The 15,370-nt window shown below is 53.5% G+C and overlaps 1 protein-coding gene and 26 non-coding genes across 27 annotated transcripts in view; all 27 read right to left on the bottom strand.

The window, feature by feature from the left end:
- LOC126184725 (uncharacterized) overlaps window positions 1-15,370 on the bottom strand; it is a 50,027-nt gene that overhangs the window by 22,823 nt on the left and 11,834 nt on the right. The gene's annotated exons all lie outside the window — the stretch shown is intronic.
- On the bottom strand, window positions 143-224 carry Trnal-uag (transfer RNA leucine (anticodon UAG)). The gene has a single exon. It is a non-coding gene; the product is annotated as a tRNA-Leu (tRNA).
- Trnah-gug (transfer RNA histidin (anticodon GUG)) lies at window positions 981-1,052 on the bottom strand. The gene has a single exon. It is a non-coding gene; the product is annotated as a tRNA-His (tRNA).
- Window positions 1,428-1,499, bottom strand: Trnae-cuc (transfer RNA glutamic acid (anticodon CUC)). The gene has a single exon. It is a non-coding gene; the product is annotated as a tRNA-Glu (tRNA).
- Window positions 1,927-2,008, bottom strand: Trnal-uag (transfer RNA leucine (anticodon UAG)). The gene has a single exon. It is a non-coding gene; the product is annotated as a tRNA-Leu (tRNA).
- Trnah-gug (transfer RNA histidin (anticodon GUG)) lies at window positions 2,752-2,823 on the bottom strand. Its single transcript has one exon. It is a non-coding gene; the product is annotated as a tRNA-His (tRNA).
- On the bottom strand, window positions 3,199-3,270 carry Trnae-cuc (transfer RNA glutamic acid (anticodon CUC)). Its single transcript has one exon. It is a non-coding gene; the product is annotated as a tRNA-Glu (tRNA).
- Trnal-uag (transfer RNA leucine (anticodon UAG)) lies at window positions 3,698-3,779 on the bottom strand. Its single transcript has one exon. It is a non-coding gene; the product is annotated as a tRNA-Leu (tRNA).
- Trnah-gug (transfer RNA histidin (anticodon GUG)) lies at window positions 4,536-4,607 on the bottom strand. The gene has a single exon. It is a non-coding gene; the product is annotated as a tRNA-His (tRNA).
- Trnae-cuc (transfer RNA glutamic acid (anticodon CUC)) lies at window positions 4,983-5,054 on the bottom strand. The gene has a single exon. It is a non-coding gene; the product is annotated as a tRNA-Glu (tRNA).
- Window positions 5,482-5,563, bottom strand: Trnal-uag (transfer RNA leucine (anticodon UAG)). The gene has a single exon. It is a non-coding gene; the product is annotated as a tRNA-Leu (tRNA).
- Window positions 6,320-6,391, bottom strand: Trnah-gug (transfer RNA histidin (anticodon GUG)). The gene has a single exon. It is a non-coding gene; the product is annotated as a tRNA-His (tRNA).
- Trnae-cuc (transfer RNA glutamic acid (anticodon CUC)) lies at window positions 6,767-6,838 on the bottom strand. Its single transcript has one exon. It is a non-coding gene; the product is annotated as a tRNA-Glu (tRNA).
- Window positions 7,266-7,347, bottom strand: Trnal-uag (transfer RNA leucine (anticodon UAG)). Its single transcript has one exon. It is a non-coding gene; the product is annotated as a tRNA-Leu (tRNA).
- Window positions 8,104-8,175, bottom strand: Trnah-gug (transfer RNA histidin (anticodon GUG)). Its single transcript has one exon. It is a non-coding gene; the product is annotated as a tRNA-His (tRNA).
- Window positions 8,551-8,622, bottom strand: Trnae-cuc (transfer RNA glutamic acid (anticodon CUC)). The gene has a single exon. It is a non-coding gene; the product is annotated as a tRNA-Glu (tRNA).
- On the bottom strand, window positions 9,050-9,131 carry Trnal-uag (transfer RNA leucine (anticodon UAG)). Its single transcript has one exon. It is a non-coding gene; the product is annotated as a tRNA-Leu (tRNA).
- Window positions 9,875-9,946, bottom strand: Trnah-gug (transfer RNA histidin (anticodon GUG)). The gene has a single exon. It is a non-coding gene; the product is annotated as a tRNA-His (tRNA).
- On the bottom strand, window positions 10,322-10,393 carry Trnae-cuc (transfer RNA glutamic acid (anticodon CUC)). The gene has a single exon. It is a non-coding gene; the product is annotated as a tRNA-Glu (tRNA).
- Trnal-uag (transfer RNA leucine (anticodon UAG)) lies at window positions 10,821-10,902 on the bottom strand. The gene has a single exon. It is a non-coding gene; the product is annotated as a tRNA-Leu (tRNA).
- Window positions 11,646-11,717, bottom strand: Trnah-gug (transfer RNA histidin (anticodon GUG)). The gene has a single exon. It is a non-coding gene; the product is annotated as a tRNA-His (tRNA).
- Trnae-cuc (transfer RNA glutamic acid (anticodon CUC)) lies at window positions 12,093-12,164 on the bottom strand. Its single transcript has one exon. It is a non-coding gene; the product is annotated as a tRNA-Glu (tRNA).
- On the bottom strand, window positions 12,592-12,673 carry Trnal-uag (transfer RNA leucine (anticodon UAG)). Its single transcript has one exon. It is a non-coding gene; the product is annotated as a tRNA-Leu (tRNA).
- Window positions 13,430-13,501, bottom strand: Trnah-gug (transfer RNA histidin (anticodon GUG)). The gene has a single exon. It is a non-coding gene; the product is annotated as a tRNA-His (tRNA).
- Window positions 13,877-13,948, bottom strand: Trnae-cuc (transfer RNA glutamic acid (anticodon CUC)). Its single transcript has one exon. It is a non-coding gene; the product is annotated as a tRNA-Glu (tRNA).
- Trnal-uag (transfer RNA leucine (anticodon UAG)) lies at window positions 14,376-14,457 on the bottom strand. Its single transcript has one exon. It is a non-coding gene; the product is annotated as a tRNA-Leu (tRNA).
- Trnah-gug (transfer RNA histidin (anticodon GUG)) lies at window positions 15,213-15,284 on the bottom strand. The gene has a single exon. It is a non-coding gene; the product is annotated as a tRNA-His (tRNA).

Genomic DNA, 15,370 nt, shown 5'->3' with positions numbered 1-15,370 from the left:
CCCACGCCTCCGAAGAGACTGGTGCCTGAAACCAACGCTTTACACCGCTCGGCCACGCTACCTACACAACACGCGCGTCACAAGAGCTGCATCCTACCCTACGAGAACACACAGCAGCGGCACAAAAATGAGACGTAAAAACTGGCAACGGTGGGATTCGAACCCACGCCTCCGAAGAGACTGGTGCCTAAAACCAGCGCCTTAGACCGCTCGGCCACGTTACCGTTGGACCACGAGCGGCAAAACGTTTCCTTTGTAGTACAAAGATCACTCCGAAATGTAAGTGTCTTGGCAATCGCTGTGCCGTGTATGTCCACTGCTCTCCCACTGGAAGCGTCTCTTTAGGCCATCCACAACAAGAAAATGCCGTGCCCGCCGTATGGGAGCGACGCCACTTGTCTGTAGCTGTCGTAGTTAAGGAGACAGCAGCTCCTGGATTCGAACCCACGCCTACGAAGAGACTGGTGCCTTAAACCAGTGCCTTAAACCAGTGCCTTAGAGCGCTATTTTTCGTAGTATTTTTTCCATGCAGCAGATCCACACATGACGTGGCTCACTGGAGTAGTATGCGACATAGGATGGAAAATACAGTTCCCGCCCGGGATCGAACCGGGGGTCCTTCTGCGTGTGAAGCAGACGCGATAACCGCTACACTACTTTTTTATTTTTGAGCGCTCTGCCACGCTACGTGCGCTGCATTGGGCGCCAGTTTTCCCAGCATTTGTAGAAACAGTGCACGTCACAGCTTCCTGTTCTGCTGGCACTGGTTGCTCATCCATCGCACTTCAAACAACTGCCCTTTTCGACTGCAGAGAGCAGCGGACGTCCGCGCTCTGGGAGGCGACATTACATGTTGGTGATGAAGTGGTAGTACAAACTGCGGCCTGCGGAACACGAGTGAAAAATCAAGAGAGCACTGTAATTTCGAGTACTCGTGCACTACCTCTATAGCAACGGCAGCAAGGCAAAACTTTCAAAAGTGCCGTGACCAGGATTCGAACCTGGGTTATTGCGGCCACAACGCAATGTCCTAACCACTAGACGATCACGGCCACGGAGGCGCCCGCCAAAGCAGCTGGCGGGAATGCAAGTGGCGGCACACAGCAAAGCCCAGCCCACAGTGTCACGCCACAGCAGTGTCAGACACGTTCTCCATCACATGTATACAAACAAATGAACGCGCCTGCGCTGTCAGGACACTAACTACAGTGGTTAGCTGCATTCACCTCCGTGGCAATGTCTTGCAGTCCTCCAAGCCTCTTCGCTACAGGTACGTGGCTCGACAACAAGTGGACACACGCCGCATCTCTCTCGCCGTCGGGTGTTGCCGTGAATCATACTTAACGTAGCTTTCTGCACGCGTCAGCGTAGCGTCAGTCGAGCAAAGTCGAGACAAGTCGCATAAGAGGAGCAACAAAAACGCGCATTTCCGGTACCGGGAATCGAACCCGGGCCTCCTGGGTGAGAGCCAGGTATCCTAGCCACTAGACCACACCGGATAACGACGGCAGTGCTCTTCCAGCGAACGCAGCAATCAGGCACGGTTAACTGACAACTGTAAAAAAATCCACTCTCTCACGTTATAGAACGGCGTGCTCCGGACGCATTTCGTGGACACGAACGCCAGCAATGATGAGAGCAAAAGGCGCTTACAAATCCTGTCGTTGCACCACGCACTGTTCTACGGCAATTCACGAAGCAGAAGCTGTTTTCTTTGCAGGCAATGAGTGCAGCCGTCTTCGACTCAGGAAACAATTACACATTTGGCAGGTGTGGGATTGGAACCCACGCCTCCGAAGAGACTGGTGCCTGAAACCAGCGCTTTACACCGCTCGGCCACGCTACCTACACAAGACGCGCGTCACAAGAGCTGCATCCTACCCTACGAGAACACACAGCAGCGGCACAAAAATGAGACGTAAAAACTGGCAACGGTGGGATTCGAACCCACGCCTCCGAAGAGACTGGTGCCTAAAACCAGCGCCTTAGACCGCTCGGCCACGTTACCGTTGGACCACGAGCGGCAAAACGTTTCCTTTGTAGTACAAAGATCACTCCGAAATGTAAGTGTCTTGGCAATCGCTGTGCCGTGTATGTCCACTGCTCTCCCACTGGAAGCGTCTCTTTAGGCCATCCACAACAAGAAAATGCCGTGCCCGCCGTATGGGAGCGACGCCACTTGTCTGTAGCTGTCGTAGTTAAGGAGACAGCAGCTCCTGGATTCGAACCCACGCCTACGAAGAGACTGGTGCCTTAAACCAGTGCCTTAGAGCGCTATTTTTCGTAGTATTTTTTCCATGCAGCAGATCCACACATGACGTGGCTCACTGGAGTAGTATGCGACATAGGATGGAAAATACAGTTCCCGCCCGGGATCGAACCGGGGGTCCTTCTGCGTGTGAAGCAGACGCGATAACCGCTACACTACTTTTTTATTTTTGAGCGCTCGGCCACGCTACGTGCACTGCATTGGGCGACAGTTTTCCCAGCATTTGTAGAAACAGTGCACGTCACAGCTTCCTGTTCTGCTGGCACTGGTTGCTCATCCATCGCACTTCAAACAACTGCCCTTTTCGACTGCAGAGAGCAGCGGACGTCCGCGCTCTGGGAGGCGACATTACATGTTGGAGATGAAGTGGTAGTACAAACTGCAGCCTGCGGAACACGAGTGAAAAATCAAGAGAGCACTGTAATTTCGAGTACTCGTGCACTATCTCTATAGCAACGGCAGCAAGGCAAAACTTTCAAAAGTGCCGTGACCAGGATTCGAACCTGGGTTATTGCGGCCACAACGCAATGTCCTAACCACTAGACGATCACGGCCACGGAGGCGCCCGCCAAAGCAGCTGGCGGGAATGCAAGTGGCGGCACACAGCAAAGCCCAGCCCACAGTGTCACGCCACAGCAGTGTCAGACACGTTCTCCATCACATGTATACAAACAAATGAACGCGCCTGCGCTGTCAGGACACTAACTACAGTGGTTAGCTGCATTCACCTCCGTGGCAATGTCTTGCAGTCCTCCAAGCCTCTTCGCTACAGGTACGTGGCTCGACAACAAGTGGACACACGCCGCATCTCTCTCGCCGTCGGGTGTTGCCGTGAATCATACTTAACGTAGCTTTCTGCACGCGTCAGCGTAGCGTCAGTCGAGCAAAGTCGAGACAAGTCGCATAAGAGGAGCAACAAAAACGCGCATTTCCGGTACCGGGAATCGAACCCGGGCCTCCTGGGTGAGAGCCAGGTATCCTAGCCACTAGACCACACCGGATAACGACGGCAGTGCTCTTCCAGCGAACGCAGCAATCAGGCACAGTTAACTGACAACTGTAAAAAAATCCACTCTCTCACGTTATAGAACGGCGTGCTCCGGACGCATTTTGTGGACACGAACGCCAGCAATGATGAGAGCAAAAGGCGCTTACAAATCCTGTCGTTGCACCACGCACTGTTCTACGGCAATTCACGAAGCAGAAGCTGTTTTCTTTGCAGGCAATGAGTGCAGCCGTCTTCGACACAGGAAACAATTACACGTTTGGCAGCTGTGGGATTGGAACCCACGCCTCCGAAGAGACTGGTGCCTGAAACCAGCGCTTTACACCGCTCGGCCACGCTACCTACACAACACGCGCGTCACAAGAGCTGCATCCTACCCTACGAGAACACACAGCAGCGGCACAAAAATGAGACGTAAAAACTGGCAACGGTGGGATTCGAACCCACGCCTCCGAAGAGACTGGTGCCTAAAACCAGCGCCTTAGACCGCTCGGCCACGTTACCGTTGGACCACGAGCGGCAAAACGTTTCCTTTGTAGTACAAAGATCACTCCGAAATGTAAGTGTCTTGGCAATCGCTGTGCCGTGTATGTCCACTGCTCTCCCACTGGAAGCGTCTCTTTAGGCCATCCACAACAAGAAAATGCCGTGCCCGCCGTATGGGAGCGACGCCACTTGTCTGTAGCTGTCGTAGTTAAGGAGACAGCAGCTCCTGGATTCGAACCCACGCCTACGAAGAGACTGGTGCCTTAAACCAGTGCCTTAAACCAGTGCCTTAGAGCGCTATTTTTCGTAGTATTTTTTCCATGCAGCAGATCCACATATGACGTGGCTCACTGGAGTAGTATGCGACATAGGATGGAAAATACAGTTCCCGCCCGGGATCGAACCGGGGGTCCTTCTGCGTGTGAAGCAGACGCGATAACCGCTACACTACTTTTTTATTTTTGAGCGCTCGGCCACGCTACGTGCGCTGCATTGGGCGCCAGTTTTCCCAGCATTTGTAGAAACAGTGCACGTCACAGCTTCCTGTTCTGCTGGCACTGGTTGCTCATCCATCGCACTTCAAACAACTGCCCTTTTCGACTGCAGAGAGCAGCGGACGTCCGCGCTCTGGGAGGCGACATTACATGTTGGTGATGAAGTGGTAGTACAAACTGCGGCCTGCGGAACACGAGTGAAAAATCAAGAGAGCACTGTAATTTCGAGTACTCGTGCACTATCTCTATAGCAACGGCAGCAAGGCAAAACTTTCAAAAGTGCCGTGACCAGGATTCGAACCTGGGTTATTGCGGCCACAACGCAATGTCCTAACCACTAGACGATCACGGCCACGGAGGCGCCCGCCAAAGCAGCTGGCGGGAATGCAAGTGGCGCCACACAGCAAAGCCCAGCCCACAGTGTCACGCCACAGCAGTGTCAGACACGTTCTCCATCACATGTATACAAACAAATGAACGCGCCTGCGCTGTCAGGACACTAACTACAGTGGTTAGCTGCATTCACCTCCGTGGCAATGTCTTGCAGTCCTCCAAGCCTCTTCGCTACAGGTACGTGGCTCGACAACAAGTGGACACACGCCGCATCTCTCTCGCCGTCGGGTGTTGCCGTGAATCATACTTAACGTAGCTTTCTGCACGCGTCAGCGTAGCGTCAGTCGAGCAAAGTCGAGACAAGTCGCATAAGAGGAGCAACAAAAACGCGCATTTCCGGTACCGGGAATCGAACCCGGGCCTCCTGGGTGAGAGCCAGGTATCCTAGCCACTAGACCACACCGGATAACGACGGCAGTGCTCTTCCAGCGAACGCAGCAATCAGGCACGGTTAACTGACAACTGTAAAAAAATCCACTCTCTCACGTTATAGAACGGCGTGCTCCGGACGCATTTCGTGGACACGAACGCCAGCAATGATGAGAGCAAAAGGCGCTTACAAATCCTGTCGTTGCACCACGCACTGTTCTACGGCAATTCACGAAGCAGAAGCTGTTTTCTTTGCAGGCAATGAGTGCAGCCGTCTTCGACACAGGAAACAATTACACGTTTGGCAGCTGTGGGATTGGAACCCACGCCTCCGAAGAGACTGGTGCCTGAAACCAACGCTTTACACCGCTCGGCCACGCTACCTACACAACACGCGCGTCACAAGAGCTGCATCCTACCCTACGAGAACACACAGCAGCGGCACAAAAATGAGACGTAAAAACTGGCAACGGTGGGATTCGAACCCACGCCTCCGAAGAGACTGGTGCCTAAAACCAGCGCCTTAGACCGCTCGGCCACGTTACCGTTGGACCACGAGCGGCAAAACGTTTCCTTTGTAGTACAAAGATCACTCCGAAATGTAAGTGTCTTGGCAATCGCTGTGCCGTGTATGTCCACTGCTCTCCCACTGGAAGCATGTCTTTAGGCCATCCACAACAAGAAAATGCCGTGCCCGCCGTATGGGAGCGACGCCACTTGTCTGTAGCTGTCGTAGTTAAGGAGACAGCAGCTCCTGGATTCGAACCCACGCCTACGAAAAGACTGGTGCCTTAAACCAGTGCCTTAAACCACTGCCTTAGAGCGCTATTTTTCGTAGTATTTTTTCCATGCAGCAGATCCACACATGACGTGGCTCACTGGAGTAGTATGCGACATAGGATGGAAAATACAGTTCCCGCCCGGGATCGAACCGGGGGTCCTTCTGCGTGTGAAGCAGACGCGATAACCGCTACACTACTTTTTTATTTTTGAGCGCTCGGCCACGCTACGTGCGCTGCATTGGGCGCCAGTTTTCCCAGCATTTGTAGAAACAGTGCACGTCACAGCTTCCTGTTCTGCTGGCACTGGTTGCTCATCCATCGCACTCCAAACAACTGCCCTTTTCGACTGCAGAGAGCAGCGGACGTCCGCGCTCTGGGAGGCGACATTACATGTTGGTGATGAAGTGGTAGTACAAACTGCGGCCTGCGGAACACGAGTGAAAAATCAAGAGAGCACTGTAATTTCGAGTACTCGTGCACTATCTCTATAGCAACGGCAGCAAGGCAAAACTTTCAAAAGTGCCGTGACCAGGATTCGAACCTGGGTTATTGCGGCCACAACGCAATGTCCTAACCACTAGACGATCACGGCCACGGAGGCGCCCGCCAAAGCAGCTGGCGGGAATGCAAGTGGCGGCACACAGCAAAGCCCAGCCCACAGTGTCACGCCACAGCAGTGTCAGACACGTTCTCCATCACATGTATACAAACAAATGAACGCGCCTGCGCTGTCAGGACACTAACTACAGTGGTTAGCTGCATTCACCTCCGTGGCAATGTCTTGCAGTCCTCCAAGCCTCTTCGCTACAGGTACGTGGCTCGACAACAAGTGGACACACGCCGCATCTCTCTCGCCGTCGGGTGTTGCCGTGAATCATACTTAACGTAGCTTTCTGCACGCGTCAGCGTAGCGTCAGTCGAGCAAAGTCGAGACAAGTCGCATAAGAGGAGCAACAAAAACGCGCATTTCCGGTACCGGGAATCGAACCCGGGCCTCCTGGGTGAGAGCCAGGTATCCTAGCCACTAGACCACACCGGATAACGACGGCAGTGCTCTTCCAGCGAACGCAGCAATCAGGCACGGTTAACTGACAACTGTAAAAAAATCCACTCTCTCACGTTATAGAACGGCGTGCTCCGGACGCATTTCGTGGACACGAACGCCAGCAATGATGAGAGCAAAAGGCGCTTACAAATCCTGTCGTTGCACCACGCACTGTTCTACGGCAATTCACGAAGCAGAAGCTGTTTTCTTTGCAGGCAATGAGTGCAGCCGTCTTCGACACAGGAAACAATTACACGTTTGGCAGCTGTGGGATTGGAACCCACGCCTCCGAAGAGACTGGTGCCTGAAACCAGCGCTTTACACCGCTCGGCCACGCTACCTACACAACACGCGCGTCACAAGAGCTGCATCCTACCCTACGAGAACACACAGCAGCGGCACAAAAATGAGACGTAAAAACTGGCAACGGTGGGATTCGAACCCACGCCTCCGAAGAGACTGGTGCCTAAAACCAGCGCCTTAGACCGCTCGGCCACGTTACCGTTGGACCACGAGCGGCAAAACGTTTCCTTTGTAGTACAAAGATCACTCCGAAATGTAAGTGTCTTGGCAATCGCTGTGCCGTGTATGTCCACTGCTCTCCCACTGGAAGCGTCTCTTTAGGCCATCCACAACAAGAAAATGCCGTGCCCGCCGTATGGGAGCGACGCCACTTGTCTGTAGCTGTCGTAGTTAAGGAGACAGCAGCTCCTGGATTCGAACCCACGCCTACGAAGAGACTGGTGCCTTAAACCAGTGCCTTAAACCAGTGCCTTAGAGCGCTATTTTTCGTAGTATTTTTTCCATGCAGCAGATCCACACATGACGTGGCTCACTGGAGTAGTATGCGACATAGGATGGAAAATACAGTTCCCGCCCGGGATCGAACCGGGGGTCCTTCTGCGTGTGAAGCAGACGCGATAACCGCTACACTACTTTTTTATTTTTGAGCGCTCGGCCACGCTACGTGCGCTGCATTGGGCGCCAGTTTTCCCAGCATTTGTAGAAACAGTGCACGTCACAGCTTCCTGTTCTGCTGGCACTGGTTGCTCATCCATCGCACTTCAAACAACTGCCCTTTTCGACTGCAGAGAGCAGCGGACGTCCGCGCTCTGGGAGGCGACATTACATGTTGGTGATGAAGTGGTAGTACAAACTGCGGCCTGCGGAACACGAGTGAAAAATCAAGAGAGCACTGTAATTTCGAGTACTCGTGCACTATCTCTATAGCAACGGCAGCAAGGCAAAACTTTCAAAAGTGCCGTGACCAGGATTCGAACCTGGGTTATTGCGGCCACAACGCAATGTCCTAACCACTAGACGATCACGGCCACGGAGGCGCCCGCCAAAGCAGCTGGCGGGAATGCAAGTGGCGGCACACAGCAAAGCCCAGCCCACAGTGTCACGCCACAGCAGTGTCAGACACGTTCTCCATCACATGTATACAAACAAATGAACGCGCCTGCGCTGTCAGGACACTAACTACAGTGGTTAGCTGCATTCACCTCCGTGGCAATGTCTTGCAGTCCTCCAAGCCTCTTCGCTACAGGTACGTGGCTCGACAACAAGTGGACACACGCCGCATCTCTCTCGCCGTCGGGTGTTGCCGTGAATCATACTTAACGTAGCTTTCTGCACGCGTCAGCGTAGCGTCAGTCGAGCAAAGTCGAGACAAGTCGCATAAGAGGAGCAACAAAAACGCGCATTTCCGGTACCGGGAATCGAACCCGGGCCTCCTGGGTGAGAGCCAGGTATCCTAGCCACTAGACCACACCGGATAACGACGGCAGTGCTCTTCCAGCGAACGCAGCAATCAGGCACGGTTAACTGACAACTGTAAAAAAATCCACTCTCTCACGTTATAGAACGGCGTGCTCCGGACGCATTTCGTGGACACGAACGCCAGCAATGATGAGAGCAAAAGGCGCTTACAAATCCTGTCGTTGCACCACGCACTGTTCTACGGCAATTCACGAAGCAGAAGCTGTTTTCTTTGCAGGCAATGAGTGCAGCCGTCTTCGACTCAGGAAACAATTACACATTTGGCAGGTGTGGGATTGGAACCCACGCCTCCGAAGAGACTGGTGCCTGAAACCAGCGCTTTACACCGCTCGGCCACGCTACCTACACAACACGCGCGTCACAAGAGCTGCATCCTACCCTACGAGAACACACAGCAGCGGCACAAAAATGAGACGTAAAAACTGGCAACGGTGGGATTCGAACCCACGCCTCCGAAGAGACTGGTGCCTAAAACCAGCGCCTTAGACCGCTCGGCCACGTTACCGTTGGACCACGAGCGGCAAAACGTTTCCTTTGTAGTACAAAGATCACTCCGAAATGTAAGTGTCTTGGCAATCGCTGTGCCGTGTATGTCCACTGCTCTCCCACTGGAAGCGACTCTTTAGGCCATCCACAACAAGAAAATGCCGTGCCCGCCGTATGGGAGCGACGCCACTTGTCTGTAGCTGTCGTAGATAAGGAGACAGCAGCTCCTGGATTCGAACCCACGCCTACGAAGAGACCAGTGCCTTAAACCAGTGCCTTAGAGCGCTATTTTTCGTTGTATTTTTTCCATGCAGAAGATCCACACATGACGTGGCTCACTGGAGTAGTATGCGACATAGGATGGAAAATACAGTTCCCGCCCGGGATCGAACCGGGGGTCCTTCTGCGTGTGAAGCAGACGCGATAACCGCTACACTACTTTTTTATTTTTGAGCGCTCGGCCACGCTACGTGCGCTGCATTGGGCGCCAGTTTTCCCAGCATTTGTAGAAACAGTGCACGTCACAGCTTCCTGTTCTGCTGGCACTGGTTGCTCATCCATCGCACTTCAAACAACTGCCCTTTTCGACTGCAGAGAGCAGCGGACGTCCGCGCTCTGGGAGGCGACATTACATGTTGGTGATGAAGTGGTAGTACAAACTGCGGCCTGCGGAACACAAGTGAAAAATCAAGAGAGCACTGTAATTTCGAGTACTCGTGCACTATCTCTATAGCAACGGCAGCAAGGCAAAACTTTCAAAAGTGCCGTGACCAGGATTCGAACCTGGGTTATTGCGGCCACAACGCAATGTCCTAACCACTAGACGATCACGGCCACGGAGGCGCCCGCCAAAGCAGCTGGCGGGAATGCAAGTGGCGGCACACAGCAAAGCCCAGCCCACAGTGTCACGCCACAGCAGTGTCAGACACGTTCTCCATCACATGTATACAAACAAATGAACGCGCCTGCGCTGTCAGGACACTAACTACAGTGGTTAGCTGCATTCACCTCCGTGGCAATGTCTTGCAGTCCTCCAAGCCTCTTCGCTACAGGTACGTGGCTCGACAACAAGTGGACACACGCCGCATCTCTCTCGCCGTCGGGTGTTGCCGTGAATCATACTTAACGTAGCTTTCTGCACGCGTCAGCGTAGCGTCAGTCGAGCAAAGTCGAGACAAGTCGCATAAGAGGAGCAACAAAAACGCGCATTTCCGGTACCGGGAATCGAACCCGGGCCTCCTGGGTGAGAGCCAGGTATCCTAGCCACTAGACCACACCGGATAACGACGGCAGTGCTCTTCCAGCGAACGCAGCAATCAGGCACGGTTAACTGACAACTGTAAAAAAATCCACTCTCTCACGTTATAGAACGGCGTGCTCCGGACGCATTTCGTGGACACGAACGCCAGCAATGATGAGAGCAAAAGGCGCTTACAAATCCTGTCGTTGCACCACGCACTGTTCTACGGCAATTCACGAAGCAGAAGCTGTTTTCTTTGCAGGCAATGAGTGCAGCCGTCTTCGACACAGGAAACAATTACACGTTTGGCAGCTGTGGGATTGGAACCCACGCCTCCGAAGAGACTGGTGCCTGAAACCAACGCTTTACACCGCTCGGCCACGCTACCTACACAACACGCGCGTCACAAGAGCTGCATCCTACCCTACGAGAACACACAGCAGCGGCACAAAAATGAGACGTAAAAACTGGCAACGGTGGGATTCGAACCCACGCCTCCGAAGAGACTGGTGCCTAAAACCAGCGCCTTAGACCGCTCGGCCACGTTACCGTTGGACCACGAGCGGCAAAACGTTTCCTTTGTAGTACAAAGATCACTCCGAAATGTAAGTGTCTTGGCAATCGCTGTGCCGTGTATGTCCACTGCTCTCCCACTGGAAGCGTCTCTTTAGGCCATCCACAACAAGAAAATGCCGTGCCCGCCGTATGGGAGCGACGCCACTTGTCTGTAGCTGTCGTAGTTAAGGAGACAGCAGCTCCTGGATTCGAACCCACGCCTACGAAGAGACTGGTGCCTTAAACCAGTGCCTTAGAGCGCTATTTTTCGTAGTATTTTTTCCATGCAGCAGATCCACACATGACGTGGCTCACTGGAGTAGTATGCGACATAGGATGGAAAATACAGTTCCCGCCCGGGATCGAACCGGGGGTCCTTCTGCGTGTGAAGCAGACGCGATAACCGCTACACTACTTTTTTATTTTTGAGCGCTCGGCCACGCTACGTGCACTGCATTGGGCGCCAGTTTTCCCAGCATTTGTAGAAACAGTGCACGTCACAGCTTCCTGTTCTGCTGGCACTGGTTGCTCATCCATCGCACTTCAAACAACTGCCCTTTTCGACTGCAGAGAGCAGCGGACGTCCGCGCTCTGGGAGGCGACATTACATGTTGGAGATGAAGTGGTAGTACAAACTGCAGCCTGCGGAACACGAGTGAAAAATCAAGAGAGCACTGTAATTTCGAGTACTCGTGCACTATCTCTATAGCAACGGCAGCAAGGCAAAACTTTCAAAAGTGCCGTGACCAGGATTCGAACCTGGGTTATTGCGGCCACAACGCAATGTCCTAACCACTAGACGATCACGGCCACGGAGGCGCCCGCCAAAGCAGCTGGCGGGAATGCAAGTGGCGGCACACAGCAAAGCCCAGCCCACAGTGTCACGCCACAGCAGTGTCAGACACGTTCTCCATCACATGTATACAAACAAATGAACGCGCCTGCGCTGTCAGGACACTAACTACAGTGGTTAGCTGCATTCACCTCCGTGGCAATGTCTTGCAGTCCTCCAAGCCTCTTCGCTACAGGTACGTGGCTCGACAACAAGTGGACACACGCCGCATCTCTCTCGCCGTCGGGTGTTGCCGTGAATCATACTTAACGTAGCTTTCTGCACGCGTCAGCGTAGCGTCAGTCGAGCAAAGTCGAGACAAGTCGCATAAGAGGAGCAACAAAAACGCGCATTTCCGGTACCGGGAATCGAACCCGGGCCTCCTGGGTGAGAGCCAGGTATCCTAGCCACTAGACCACACCGGATAACGACGGCAGTGCTCTTCCAGCGAACGCAGCAATCAGGCACGGTTAACTGACAACTGTAAAAAAATCCACTCTCTCACGTTATAGAACGGCGTGCTCCGGACGCATTTCGTGGACACGAACGCCAGCAATGATGAGAGCAAAAGGCGCTTACAAATCCTGTCGTTGCACCACGCACTGTTCTACGGCAATTCACGAAGCAGAAGCTGTTTTCTTTGCAGGCAATGAGTGCAGCCGTCTTCGACACAGGAAACAATTACACGTTTGGCAGCTGTGGGATTGGAACCCACGCCTCCGAAGAGACTGGTGCCTGAAACCAGCGCTTTACACCGCTCGGCCACGCTACCTACACAACACGCGCGTCACAAGAGCTGCATCCTACCCTACGAGAACACACAGCAGCGGCACAAAAATGAGACGTAAAAACTGGCAACGGTGGGATTCGAACCCACGCCTCCGAAGAGACTGGTGCCTAAAACCAGCGCCTTAGACCGCTCGGCCACGTTACCGTTGGACCACGAGCGGCAAAACGTTTCCTTTGTAGTACAAAGATCACTCCGAAATGTAAGTGTCTTGGCAATCGCTGTGCCGTGTATGTCCACTGCTCTCCCACTGGAAGCGTCTCTTTAGGCCATCCACAACAAGAAAATGCCGTGCCCGCCGTATGGGAGCGACGCCACTTGTCTGTAGCTGTCGTAGTTAAGGAGACAGCAGCTCCTGGATTCGAACCCACGCCTACGAAGAGACTGGTGCCTTAAACCAGTGCCTTAAACCAGTGCCTTAGAGCGCTATTTTTCGTAGTATTTTTTCCATGCAGCAGATCCACATATGACGTGGCTCACTGGAGTAGTATGCGACATAGGATGGAAAATACAGTTCCCGCCCGGGATCGAACCGGGGGTCCTTCTGCGTGTGAAGCAGACGCGATAACCGCTACACTACTTTTTTATTTTTGAGCGCTCGGCCACGCTACGTGCGCTGCATTGGGCGCCAGTTTTCCCAGCATTTGTAGAAACAGTGCACGTCACAGCTTCCTGTTCTGCTGGCACTGGTTGCTCATCCATCGCACTTCAAACAACTGCCCTTTTCGACTGCAGAGAGCAGCGGACGTCCGCGCTCTGGGAGGCGACATTACATGTTGGTGATGAAGTGGTAGTACAAACTGCGGCCTGCGGAACACGAGTGAAAAATCAAGAGAGCACTGTAATTTCGAGTACTCGTGCACTATCTCTATAGCAACGGCAGCAAGGCAAAACTTTCAAAAGTGCCGTGACCAGGATTCGAACCTGGGTTATTGCGGCCACAACGCAATGTCCTAACCACTAGACGATCACGGCCACGGAGGCGCCCGCCAAAGCAGCTGGCGGGAATGCAAGTGGCGCCACACAGCAAAGCCCAGCCCACAGTGTCACGCCACAGCAGTGTCAGACACGTTCTCCATCACATGTATACAAACAAATGAACGCGCCTGCGCTGTCAGGACACTAACTACAGTGGTTAGCTGCATTCACCTCCGTGGCAATGTCTTGCAGTCCTCCAAGCCTCTTCGCTACAGGTACGTGGCTCGACAACAAGTGGACACACGCCGCATCTCTCTCGCCGTCGGGTGTTGCCGTGAATCATACTTAACGTAGCTTTCTGCACGCGTCAGCGTAGCGTCAGTCGAGCAAAGTCGAGACAAGTCGCATAAGAGGAGCAACAAAAACGCGCATTTCCGGTACCGGGAATCGAACCCGGGCCTCCTGGGTGAGAGCCAGGTATCCTAGCCACTAGACCACACCGGATAACGACGGCAGTGCTCTTCCAGCGAACGCAGCAATCAGGCACGGTTAACTGACAACTGTAAAAAAATCCACTCTCTCACGTTATAGAACGGCGTGCTCCGGACGCATTTCGTGGACACGAACGCCAGCAATGATGAGAGCAAAAGGCGCTTACAAATCCTGTCGTTGCACCACGCACTGTTCTACGGCAATTCACGAAGCAGAAGCTGTTTTCTTTGCAGGCAATGAGTGCAGCCGTCTTCGACACAGGAAACAATTACACGTTTGGCAGCTGTGGGATTGGAACCCACGCCTCCGAAGAGACTGGTGCCTGAAACCAACGCTTTACACCGCTCGGCCACGCTACCTACACAACACGCGCGTCACAAGAGCTGCATCCTACCCTACGAGAACACACAGCAGCGGCACAAAAATGAGACGTAAAAACTGGCAACGGTGGGATTCGAACCCACGCCTCCGAAGAGACTGGTGCCTAAAACCAGCGCCTTAGACCGCTCGGCCACGTTACCGTTGGACCACGAGCGGCAAAACGTTTCCTTTGTAGTACAAAGATCACTCCGAAATGTAAGTGTCTTGGCAATCGCTGTGCCGTGTATGTCCACTGCTCTCCCACTGGAAGCATGTCTTTAGGCCATCCACAACAAGAAAATGCCGTGCCCGCCGTATGGGAGCGACGCCACTTGTCTGTAGCTGTCGTAGTTAAGGAGACAGCAGCTCCTGGATTCGAACCCACGCCTACGAAGAGACTGGTGCCTTAAACCAGTGCCTTAAACCAGTGCCTTAGAGCGCTATTTTTCGTAGTATTTTTTCCATGCAGCAGATCCACACATGACGTGGCTCACTGGAGTAGTATGCGACATAGGATGGAAAATACAGTTCCCGCCTGGGATCGAACCGGGGGTCCTTCTGCGTGTGAAGCAGACGCGATAACCGCTACACTACTTTTTTATTTTTGAGCGCTCGGCCACGCTACGTGCGTGTATTGGGCGCCAGTTTTCCCAGCATTTGTAGAAACAGTGCACGTCACAGCTTCCTGTTCTGCTGGCACTGGTTGCTCATCCATCGCACTCCAAACAACTGCCCTTTTCGACTGCAGAGAGCAGCGGACGTCCGCGCTCTGGGAGGCGACATTACATGTTGGTGATGAAGTGGTAGTACAAACTGCGGCCTGCGGAACACGAGTGAAAAATCAAGAGAGCACTGTAATTTCGAGTACTCGTGCACTATCTCTATAGCAACGGCAGCAAGGCAAAACGTTCAAAAGTGCCGTGACCAGGATTCGAACCTGGGTTATTGCGGCCACAACGCAATGTCCTAACCACTAGACGATCACGGCCACGGAGGCGCCCGCCAAAGCAGCTGGCGGGAATGCAAGTGGCGGCACACAGCAAAGCCCAGCCCACAGTGTCACGCCACAGCAGT

Source organism: Schistocerca cancellata, chromosome 1, assembly GCF_023864275.1.
Source record: "Schistocerca cancellata isolate TAMUIC-IGC-003103 chromosome 1, iqSchCanc2.1, whole genome shotgun sequence".
Classification (NCBI taxonomy): Eukaryota; Metazoa; Arthropoda; class Insecta; order Orthoptera; family Acrididae; genus Schistocerca; species Schistocerca cancellata.
Note: the sequence above shows the minus strand (reverse complement) of the source record. Positions and strands in the feature narration are given on the sequence as shown.